This window comes from Boleophthalmus pectinirostris, unplaced genomic scaffold (assembly GCF_026225935.1).
Source record: "Boleophthalmus pectinirostris isolate CB_2022bp ecotype Guang Dong unplaced genomic scaffold, ASM2622593v1 HiC_scaffold_4, whole genome shotgun sequence".
NCBI lineage: Eukaryota > Metazoa > Chordata > Actinopteri > Gobiiformes > Gobiidae > Boleophthalmus > Boleophthalmus pectinirostris.
In genome coordinates this window covers 25,745,187-25,757,291 of record NW_026571353.1, presented here as the reverse complement: position 1 = coordinate 25,757,291, position 12,105 = coordinate 25,745,187, and the positions used below count along the sequence as shown (strand labels likewise).

General features: G+C 38.4%; 1 long non-coding RNA gene across 1 annotated transcript; it reads right to left on the bottom strand.

Annotated features, from left to right (window-relative positions):
* Nucleotides 1-7,606: 7,606 nt before the first annotated feature.
* Nucleotides 7,607-11,152, bottom strand: LOC129411279 (uncharacterized). Its single transcript, XR_008633235.1, has 3 exons — nt 11,046-11,152; nt 10,931-10,980; nt 7,607-9,262 (listed from the first exon to the last, which is right to left on the bottom strand). It is a non-coding gene; the product is annotated as an uncharacterized LOC129411279 (long non-coding RNA).
* Between the last annotated feature and the right edge of the window lie 953 nt (nt 11,153-12,105).

Genomic DNA, 12,105 nt, shown 5'->3' with positions numbered 1-12,105 from the left:
CTTAGAGAATTATTTTGAATGCGTGGTGACATTTAACCTACGCATTCAAACTGCTACTTTGTTTTCTGGCCCTGAATATACATCATGCCACAGCAGTTATATTGAAACCTACATTTTGAAATATGCAGTGCCAAATAGTGCAAAACAGCAGCTGGTGTCCTTAAAATACCCACTCTAATCCATTAGCTGCTTGAATAACCAGCGTCATGCTCTAAAACCTGCTTTATTTTTCAGCCATTACAAATCACAGTTGTAGTCGTGGATTAGAGCCTCTATGTAAGTTTAAGGTTTCTCCTCCAAATAAGTCGCCTTGGACACAGAATACACACTCCTACGAAGATGTGGACCCCAAGAAGAACCTCCCTAAGTTCAGATGGGCATGTATTAAAGATGTATTAAAAAAACTGCAACTTTTTTCATCCATATTTTGTCATGGCAAGACTGAATATAAAATAATAATGAATTTGGGGCACCACAAGGTTCAGTTATTGGACCGATTGCATTTTGTATATTTCTGTATTCATGTTAACCAGCATCAGGTAAACAGGAAGGACGTTGCAAGAGCAGCTAAAAGGGAAACAAGTCGATGAGTATGAACTTGGTGAAATCAAAATGCAAACAGTAAAGTGGTGTGTCATGGTACTCAGGCTTCTACACATCTGTCATGCTCTGGGCAGAGTTTATATGGCCTCAACAATGATCACACAACAGGCTGGTAATCATGTTGGCAGTTACTTTTATGGCCCTCTCAAACACACACCCCTGTAGCATAAATTTGTATATTTTGAACCATGTTTTTAGGAAATTTGGAAAAAACGTAACAGTGACTGAGAATGAAACTGCCAAACTTTCTTTCAACAAGAGGGGGCTTTTTTTTTTTTTTTTTTAATATGCTCTTTTAAGGTCCATACATCACCTTCTCTTCTCATGGGGATATTTTTACTTTGCCTGAAATGTTCCACACTAAGGCATTAACACATCTATTTTGCACTTAGATGTAATAAATTCACACAGTTGTTCTGAGACACAAGTTTGTGATTTTAAAACAAGGTCAAGCCACAGTTTCCTCTGCCAGTAATGGATGAGACATTCTTGATTTAATGTAGCAAAATAGACAAGTTTATACTTACTATTCACATGAAATCCCCCAACACATAAAACCATTGTCCTGTGGAAACTATTTGAGCAAATGTGACTCATTGTGGGATGGACTACTTCAATGTTGCGTTTTCACGGCTTAGAACATAGCATAGCAAGTATTTTTCTCAGAATTACCTCCTATACAGTGGGGTTTCCAAATGGCACACTGAAAGAAAAATGAGAAAATAATTTCTCTGATTTGTGAGAGCAAGATCATACACAGAAGGACCTAGCAAAGATTAATGGTTTGAAATGGAGAGGCAAATTACCCAAAACAGCAATAAAGGATTATGCTAACAATACAACCTCTTGCCTGTGGCCCAGTAGACCACACCATAGCTCACCAGCGCATGGATAAGAGGCATAACTTTCATGTGTCATGATTGAGTAAGGGGAATATTCAGGACCCACACCATACATGCTGATGCATACTTCTTCATTTCCTGCCTGGCTAGTTTAAATATGCATTGAGTTGGCCTACTGATACACTGACCACATTCTGGTAGTTTTCAGCAGGCAGCTTTGGAGGATGTGAATTTCTTCTGGGGCAATACAAATTATACATGACATCCTGTATATGTATGCATCAAAACGTTTTAACTACAGCTTTTATATTTTTGACAAATTGATATCTCTCTGGTTGCTTTTTAACCAGGAGGAATGTTTGGGAAATGTTGCCATAAAACAGATTTTTATGATTTTTTTTTTTTTTTTTCAACATCTATTTGGACTAATTAGAATAAAGATTTAAAATGTTTAAACTCACAATATTTCACAGAGACTTCAAACTCCATTTGTCAATCAATTTTCCTCATTATAATTTTAAATCCTCTTTTCTTGCAAAAAAAAATTAACTACCATGTCTATTTGTACCAAAATGTGACTTACTGATTAAAAATATAGTATGAAAAGAATGAGTAATAAACTGGAGATTATGAATGAGGCAACCTTGCTGCAAGTACTAAATAATGCAACAACATGTGACAAAAACAACTGAGTTAATGTGATTATAGTAGCAATTTATTTGTGCGTGAAAGAATGGCCAGCCGATACTAGGCACATTTGGTTTGGCAGGGTCATGTATATTTTATAAAACATGTTGTAAGTTTGGACAATGCAATATGTCCCTGTGCCCCATGGGATTTCTGAAGCTTGTACCACTTCCTGTTAAATCTATGGAAAAACCAGCTCCACCTGCAAGACTTTATGTGACTATAAATATTTAAGGTAAAGCAAGGCATATCCGTGAACAGTATACAGAAATGAGCTATTCTTGCCCAGTTTCTGAATTAAAAAACCTCCTCACAGTATCCAGTGTGATGAGCAGTACCGGACCATAACACAGTAGGTCATATATAACCATGTTCTACTTTAAAAGGCCGATTTAGCTATTTTCTGATCTATGTTATAATGTTGTTTCCTCATCACAAACATACCTGGAATTCTGTTTTGTTTCATTCACACATGTTTAAAAGGAGGAATATACTCTTGTCCACCTTGTGATATCATGGGGTAATACAGAAAGTGCTCTGTTTTTAAGATCTAGTCAGAAAAAAGGATTACCGTATTTTTCAGACTTCAACGTGCAATATCAATAATGTTGAATTCTCTCATCTATTTTCATACATAAGGTGCACCGGATTAAAGGCACATTAAGCGGAACAAACGGACGACACTTGAGACTGATACCTCAGCCGAGCCGTCCACAATCCATTGCCAGATAATGGATAGTGGCCAGATAGATAGATAATTCCCCCGGCGTTGCCTCCCTGTCTTGGAGAATGTGTATTATGATTGTGAATGTCAGTAGATAATTTATAAATTTTTAAAATTTCCTACGAGGAGGACTAAAATATACATAGAGTAATAAACTGTTTAATGCAGCTTTGTGCACATTTGTTTATGTTTTACAGAAACAAAACTTAAAACCACATGGCTAATTTACATAAACTATAAGCACTGAAAAAACAGCTCGCTCCTTGTGCGCTGATGCAGTCATCTTCTCTCAGACTTCGTGAGGCTCCTGACTACGGTAGCCATAATGCTCTGACAATCCATCAAGCGGTGCAGCTTCATAGCTTACCAAAGTCGTACTAAAATATTTTGACAGATTTCTGGGCGCCGTGTACCACATAAAATCAGCATGAGGTCAGTGAGCAGAACCAGAAATAATACATAAGGCGCACTGTCGATTTTGGAGAAAATTAAAGCATTTTAAGTGCGCCTTATTCTCCAAAAAGTACGGTACTCAGACATGTGTGAATGAAACAAAACACAACTCCAGGTATGTTTTGATGAGGAAACAGCCTTCTAACATGGATTAAAGCTCACCAGAATCCATTTTGTGTAATATAATAACTTTAATTTGAATGACATTAACAGCATCTAAATGACCTGGTGAAAATGTTGTCCACAATAAACGTGAGAGCAGGTGCTTTAACTCACACCCCCTCCTCATTGGTCAATTATCCTTTAACGACCAGGCTGCAAAAGACAGCATCACTAATGAAAAGCTGCCAATGGGTTTATTCTGTATTCAAACAGAGCCACGTTTACAGAATGCAGAGATAAATTTTTATACACTAACATAACACAATGTAATTCTTGTTATTGTGTGGGCTGGTTTCATTAACTAGTAAATTACACACACACTACTGGAGTATTAGACTACACTGACCTATAAAAAATGAAAAGACCTTTTGAACCACTTATCTCACTTATAATCTACTCATGTGCATTCAATTCAATTCACTTTATTTTTGTAAAGCCCAAAATCACAACAGCACTTCCCTCTCAGGGCACATAAGGCTATCGTTACAGCTGTTTATGTCCTGAATCGAAAACAGTATCTCTGCGGACATGCTCTGATCTATGTTATTATGTTCTATTCTCATCAAAAACATACCTGGAATTGTGTTTTGTTTCATTCACATATGTTTCACACACAAACCCTGCATATTTATGATCAGCTATTCTCTCAAACAGAAACAGACTGTTCCACCTTGTGATGTCATGTGGTAATACAAGAAGTGCTCCATTGTGTTTTTTAAACTCCATACACCTTCATTAGAATCATTTGTATGATTTTAATCCAAGAATTGCCAATCTCTACAGAACAAAGGGTACAAGGCAGCTGTAAACTCGAAAACTACAACTACATGACATCACAAGGTGGAACAGAGCATTTTGTGCTATGGAGATGAAGACAGACATAAAGGATATCCAGGTATGTTTAGATAACAACATTCTAAAATGGCTTAAAACTCAAAAGTCAATTTCATGTAAAGGGACAGTCCAGAATTTTGGACATAGAGCCTCATTTCCTAGTGAGCCAGAGCGTTGGAGACATGTAGAGACACTTTTTTAAATATTCCATCCAGTCCTTGTATTTGCAGAGGTCACTGGTGCTAGGCTAGTGAATGTCAATGGCCATAGTTATCCTGTCACTAAAAACAGTCTTACCCACTCCACAAAGCACTCAAAGCAAAACAATTATAACACCAGACTATCGATGTAAATGTCTGTGTTGATAGAGTATTTTTAGAAGTAAAACCAACCTTGCATTTGAAGAATTTATGTCAGAGCAGAAGCAGCGAGTTGTACTTCCTGATAGAAAGCTTGGCAGCGGTGGACTGATATCACCTAGCACCTACAGTATCTTATTGGCAAAGTAAAATTCCGCTGCTGCTGAGAAAATAGTCCCTCAACATGAGACGATTCATGCGATGCAAGGTTAGTCTTATTTCAAACTTATTCTATCAACACAGACATTTACATCGACAGTCTGGCAGAATAATAGATTTGCTTCGGGTGCTTTGTGGAGTGGGTAAGACTTTTTTATTGGTAGGACTGTCCCTTTAAGTAGATAAAATTTTGGTTGACATAAACCAAAATACACCAAATTGTTGACCATAAATATAAATATGTCATATTTTTCCATTAATTTATTTTATGTAAACGAACTTACATTTTTTAAACACATCAACATCAAATGCATTCTTTTTTATTTATCCTATGCTATTTATTTTTCTTTATTCATTTTTGCTTTTTTATTTTATGTTGACTTTACTTCTGCAATGAGAAAAGCTTGTGTTTTAGGAGGGGTGCACTGCTACCCCAGCTGCTCTCCAGAAGGGAAGATCAAATGTGCTCCCCCTGTGCAAATGGGGCCCCTGGATGTGCCAACAGCTCAGGGCCTGACCTCCACAACACCACACCAGCTCCAAACCTCAAGTGGATACAGCCAATTTATCAGATCGCACCCACACTTTATGCATCAGGCTAAAAATTGACCAAGACAGGCCACTGGGATGGTTCAAATGGCTTTATGAGTAAGCGTGATAGAGTACGTGCTACAGGTAAATGCAACAGAGGTGACAGAGTTAGCTGCGGTTACCTAGGTTAGAAAATAGTGAGAGGTATTTTTTGAGGTTCGGGTTAAACTGAGTGGTTACAGGATGTTTCTATTGGTGGATTTCAGACTCTTGAATGGGATGTCATAAGAAAAGTAAGGGACTGTTTTCCATCAGTTACATTGCTTTTTCCATAAAGAATATTTGAAATGTTGAACCTGATCATTTCTATAAGCAGTTAGACCATTCAGATCACTTTATTATAATAAAAAGTGTATTAAGGCAATATACATTTTGCCTGCCCCAATCTGTACTCCAGCTGTTCTCTTTTTTGCCATGATTTTAAGTGAACAAAAGTGGGACAAATACACTTGCACAAACACTCTTATGTGAACTTGATTTAATGTTCCAACTACTCAAAGTAGCAACAACAAAGAATTGAACATTCACAGTGTTGAGAAGTAACTGAATACATGTACGCATTCTGAATACTAATTTTGAGTAAATGTGTACAGTTGCATTTTCATTTGGTGATATTCAGAACACAGTTACTTTTATAAAATGAAAGGAATACATTGGTGGTACGTGATCACACAATTTTGGCTTCAAACTGCACAGAATTAGTCAGAAAAAATATAAACATTTATCTTTTTTGCACAGTGATGCTGTTTTTTTTTTTTCATATATATTTTATTTAATTTTTGATTTTTTTTTTATATTGTGGTCTTACGGCCACACAAAAATGCCACAAAATATACAAGTGTACAAATGCCACATTTAAACCCCCTCCTTCCCATTCCCAAACCCCAATTCAGCGTTCCCACACCCACCCTTAACAGACACTGAAAAAAAAAAAAAAAAAAAAGTGATGCTGTTTTTAGTTATACATTGCATAGTTACACTATTACTCAACTCTGCATGCGTGAAAATATTAAGAATACAGTACTCTGACTGGACCATGTATTGGAATGCATTACAAAATACATGTTATAATACAGGTGTTTTGTAAATAAATACATTTTGAAAGTATCCTTCCCATCACTGCATATTCATAATGAAATTGTGATTCCACTAATAGATACTGAAGTGCTATAAGCCCTTTGTAGCTTTGAAAATGCAATAGAGATAAACTTACATTCTGCAAAATGTCTGAAGAAAACCTCATAGAAAGTTCTACCAACACATTTTTTCTGTATTCTGTTTAGTTTATACCACGAATGTATACAGTACATGATATAACTTCCTCCCAACAGAAAAAAAGCTTTTCTCCCAGTGCATACGGTAGTAATCTTGAATTCACATTAGAATATGAGGCTTAGCATATGAGCAGAAAATTACACAGGCACCTGAGGCACATTTGTGTAAATAATCCTGTAACGCACACAAGAACAGACTTCCTATAGGCAGCCTGAGCCCACTGAAACATGCTCCTATGCACCTCTGCACTGTGAGGGTCAATATCATGTTGTTCACTCACTTTCACATACAGACACATCCCTGGAGGCCCAACACTTTAGCGTCCACAATGGAACAGTTAGCGCTCCGAGCCCAGATCGAAAACTGAAACATATTACGGAGCTATGCATGTTAGAAGAGAAAGCGCACGGGCAGGTATGTATAACACGGTGGGGACCAAACCTCTGCACAGTTCGTTCACATGGAGACTGCCTCCTTCATGGGGACAAAAATCAGGTCCTCATGACATAATCTTTTATTATAAGATGTCTGTATAATTCTTCAGGTAGGAGGTAGGTAGGTTTCATCTTAAAAGAAAATTAAGATCAAAGTGAGAAGAGTGAAAATGTTTTGCCGCTCATCCATGCAGCTTCTTCAGTTCTGACAGTGTTCTGTAAATTACAGCCTTATATCTGTCTGAAGGAAGAAGCAAATTACACCAAAACTACCATTCCCTAGTTGTTTACAGGCAGGAGCCCCTTACCATACAAATGCAAATGAACCATTAAATGTCAAAGAATTTTTCCAAGATTTATTTATTTTTTTAACATACATTATTATTTTTTTCTATTTCCACATTACCAATAAAATAAAAATCAAGTGACATCAGCTGTGGTTGGCATGTGTATTTAAGTTTTGTCATCTGAAACAATAAACTAAACATGAATAACTACCATAGACTATTTTAACAATGTTAAAACTATTTTTGTTTTATTTTTACATAATGCAAAGTGTAAAGGGTAATGTTTGAAGATGCTTTAGTGTTGGTAATTGCGCTGGAACACCCTCCTCTGCTCCTTTACTACGGCTGCTCCTTTCAGGCAGCTGTATGGCTGAGCTTTTTCACTTTCGCAACAAAACTTCAGGAGACGTACCTCCTCTCGTGCTGAGAGGACAGTTTCTCATTGTCTCTGTGAGTTACACCTCCACCAACTCCAATACCAGTGGTTTGAGAGTCTCTGCATCTCTCTGGATCCGACCTGTTTATGGTTCTCATTTCAATGATATTGTCCTGTGCTTTAAGTTGTTCCTTCATCTTTTCAAGGACTTTACTGGTGCTGGATAGCTTTTTTTTTTGAGCTGGACACTTTGTCTCACTGAACTGTTGGATCTCTTTATATCCATTTATTCAAGTCGCCAGCTCTTTGTTTTTCTTCTGGAGAGAAGCTTTAAGTTCTTGCATCTCCAAATCATCAGTCTTATTCCTAATTTGGAGTTTGCAAGCTCTTGCTTCAACTGCATATTTCCCTGTACTGTAGAGTTGTACAGGTACTGAATCTCCTTATGTGCATTAATCTGGTCTTGCAGTTGCTTGTCTTTCTACTGAAGAGAATCATTGAGTTTAACGGTTGTTCAGCAGGAGTGCAAACATGACAAAAAACACTTAAAGGTGCTCTGTGTCATTTTTCTGATGGAGGATCTGTGGCCTGGGCAGAAGGACAAGGGACAGTAGCATGCCAGGCGGTCATCATGACTGCCGAGAGCAGCTTTCGTTTTTTTTTTTTAATTATTATTATCAACAACATGTTTTAAAGTTCAGATATTGGTAAAACATAGGCTAAATTTGGGGCTCAGGTTAAGCTTAGGCAAGTAGTGACTATGTTTAAGGTTAGGATCAGTCTCTCGGAAATGCATGTACATCAATGTAATGTTCCCGAGAAGCATGGAACCCCAACACGAGTGTGAGTGTCTGTGCATATGCGTCTGTGTGTTTGTGTGTCTGTGTGTGTGTGCGCAGAGGGACCTGGCTTCCATTACAGCGGTGCATGATCAAATAGGAGTCAGCTGAAGCCAGTGCTGGAGCTGGTTAGCGGCCCGCCAACAAACCCAGAGCTGGAAGGAAGATTTTTATCAAACGCACAAACGCAATGAGAGGGGCATTTATACTTCCCAGGATACCCACTCCGCCCCGGCAACCATACGTCCATATAAAGCATGAAGAGGGAGTGCGTTGTCTCGGGGAGAGGCGCAAACTGAACCGCGGGGAAGAAAAATAAACAAAAGGCAAATGTAATAAAAAGAGCAGTAAAAGTCTTGCAAAATGCTATCCTCAGACTTTTTTCCAATTGCGGTGTTTAGGCCGAAGTAATATGTCATGATTTCATTGCTCCTCTAATCTGATAAAGCTTTATGGTTCCTGCTTCTATTGGCGTCATTTATTGTCATTTGGCGCTGACCCCCTCACGCATTCAGGGCTCTCCCACCACCCAAAGATTGAGTTAGGATCCACGCCTCTCGCTGACATCACCATCCGTCTGTCTGTAGCGAGGTGGGCGGGTGCTCAGGGTGAGAGATGGTTGCGATTTGGCATTTGTCTACATAGAAGGAGGAAGTTGGTTAAGGTATGTTTTGTCTCCCCCAAGAGGCAGAGAGGTGAGGTTCCTGGACAGACCACCCCACTGTTTTAAGTTGACCCAAGGGTTATCTAATACAAGTCAGGGGTGGCCTGTCTGGGAGTGTTCTGGAGATTACAAATGAGTCATTCCTGAAATGCAAAGATGTACTGGTCAAGATGGAGGATTAAAATGTCATTAAAATTCCCTCGGGGTGTGCTAACTGTGGACACTGCTCTGTCTGAAGCACTTTTACTCAACTTAGTTTTGTTTTAATACAATCTGACTATAAAGAACTGATTATTGAGCTGGAATTACAACACATGAGATGATTTGTGCTGTTAAATAAGTCCCTCAAACATAAAATTACAGTCACAAGCTTTCAGTTAGTCACTCTCACCTTTTTTTGTGTAAATTGTGTCTAACATTTGCATGGAATCTAAAGCTACGTTCAGACTGCAGGGCTTAATGCTCAATTCGGATTTTTTTGTGAAATCAGATTTTTTTTGCGAGGTCATTCACATTTCCAATTTAAATGCGCCTTGCATGTGATCTCCAATGTGAACTTTAAACGCCCCAAAAGTGTCCCGCATGTGCATTGGAGGACACGACGACATCACACGTTGCACACAATGTGCTCGGTGTTCACAGAAGTAGCGTAAACGATGCGAGCACTGAGCACTTGGCGATTTTAAAGTTGCTGTCGTACTGGAGCCAGAACATGTACAGCTCATTTGTTTTAAGGAGGAGATTGAGAAGGAGAAGGACAAGGTTTTTGGCCATGGTGTTTTGTGGGGCAATGGCAGCAATGTCCATAGAAAGAAATGTGTGTGTGCAGAGTCGCAGCCAAAAGTGCTGGAATTACTCTGTGCTTCGCTGCTTCACTCAAAGGTAGTTCATACAAAATTTTCATATGATGACATTGTGAGTGCCCACTTGTACCACTCTTGCAGGAGGAAACACATCTTCAGCAGCCTGTTTCAGTGAGCAAGTGTGTCGGCATTGGGCTGTATTGGCTCGCAACAGATGCTTGTTACAGTGTTGATATGACGTGTAGGTGGGATGAATGTGACCTGGTCATTCACACTGAAGTCACATGCCGAAAGATCAGATATGTATCTGTTTTAGGACCACATATCCAAGTGATCTGGGTCACATTTGAAAAAAATGGATCTGTGTTGTTCAGTCATTAAAAGATCAGATAAAGGTCAATTAGAAGTGAAAAAAATCTGATTTGGGTCACTTCAGGCTGCAGTCTGAATGTAGACTAAGTCTCCCTATTGTGACATCATCAATGTGTTTTCTACTTGTATGTCTACCTGTATTTTGGAAATGAAATGGTGTAATCCCTCTGTTGTTCAGGAGTAAGTCCAGCCCCAAAGGGAGGCGTTTTAGACTGAAAATGCCTTGCCATTGTTTAGAGCTAACATCATTATGGGTCATTGTTTCCCTATTGTGTATTGTTTCACCTTCAGCATTGTTAAGTACCCGATTAACATTTGATTGGCTTGTTGTGGTCTTATTCTATTGATGACACAATTTTGTTATGGTCACTGAATCTATCAGTCACTCAATCCGTCAGTATTATTTTTCCCTAAGGGGTAATTAAAGTACATCGAGCAAATAAAATGCATGTTAAGATACACTTACGGTCCACAGCATTTGACCCATTCTTCAGGAGTGCAAAGGTCTCAGTGTAGCTGAAAATATATATTTATATCAGGAATTTAGTACACACAAACGTAATGTTTTGCTGCATTCTTACCGTGAGAGTCCTCGCCTCTCCACAGATCTGAACTTGGCCTGGTAGTTGGTCCCCATTAATGCATACTGTAAAACTTCATGGGGAAATGCAGATGGTGGTCCCTGTCCTAGAAAAGTTACACAGTAGGCAAGGCAAGTTTATTTGTATAGCACAATTCATACAAAAAGTAATTTAAAGTGTTTTACAGAATAAGAAATACATTAAAATCACAATACAAACAAATCAAAACATAAATAATCATCATAAAATTAAAAGAGAGAGAGACATTAAATGAGAGAGAAGAGTGTAGAATGAAAAAAATGCACCTTTAATAACTAAAATTTGATGTTCATCTCGGACTTAGACAAATGTTATTGATCCACAAGGAAAATTATTTGGAAATTTAAAGTTGCCATAGTAACAAATCAGGCAAACAGTTAAACATGTTGGAACAAAAACCCAGTGTTTTGTTGCTTCCAGGTTTAACACAACGAAGTTGGGCTTTCCCCGCTCTTTGAAACAGGGATTGTCTTATTTCCTGTGACTGGTTCCGTCCGCGGCTCCCATAACCCAAACATACTCCACATGTGGTAGTGGCGACCCTTTCCCCCCTTTAACCCACTGTATCCACAAACTCTGAGCTGCGAACTTCCCTACATGCTCTATTTGACTTTACAAGCCCGTGTTGGCAACGTAATTCAATTTTGGAATTTATGTTTATTTCACAGCAAATCCACCAGACGAAATCCAGCCCCTATATAGAACGCAAAGGCCACTGCGTTTTTTTCAGAGCGCTTACATATGGTTATGGTTTATGCTATGTCTGCTTTTGCACGGTACAATAACGCCATGAAATTTTGAATAGAAATATCTGCAGTGTGTGATTCCCCGTGGTCTAAGCCCTTTTGAGACAATGATAAGAGTACGGTGGATAAGATCGCCAAAGCTATACTAAGGTGGTTCATATTAAGATGAAGATTCGCTATACTTTCATGGTTAAACAAAGCCAGAGAAATAGTTAGGTCACACGTGTTCATTCTATCCTATATGTTTAGATCATGTTACGTGTTTTACTGTTTTC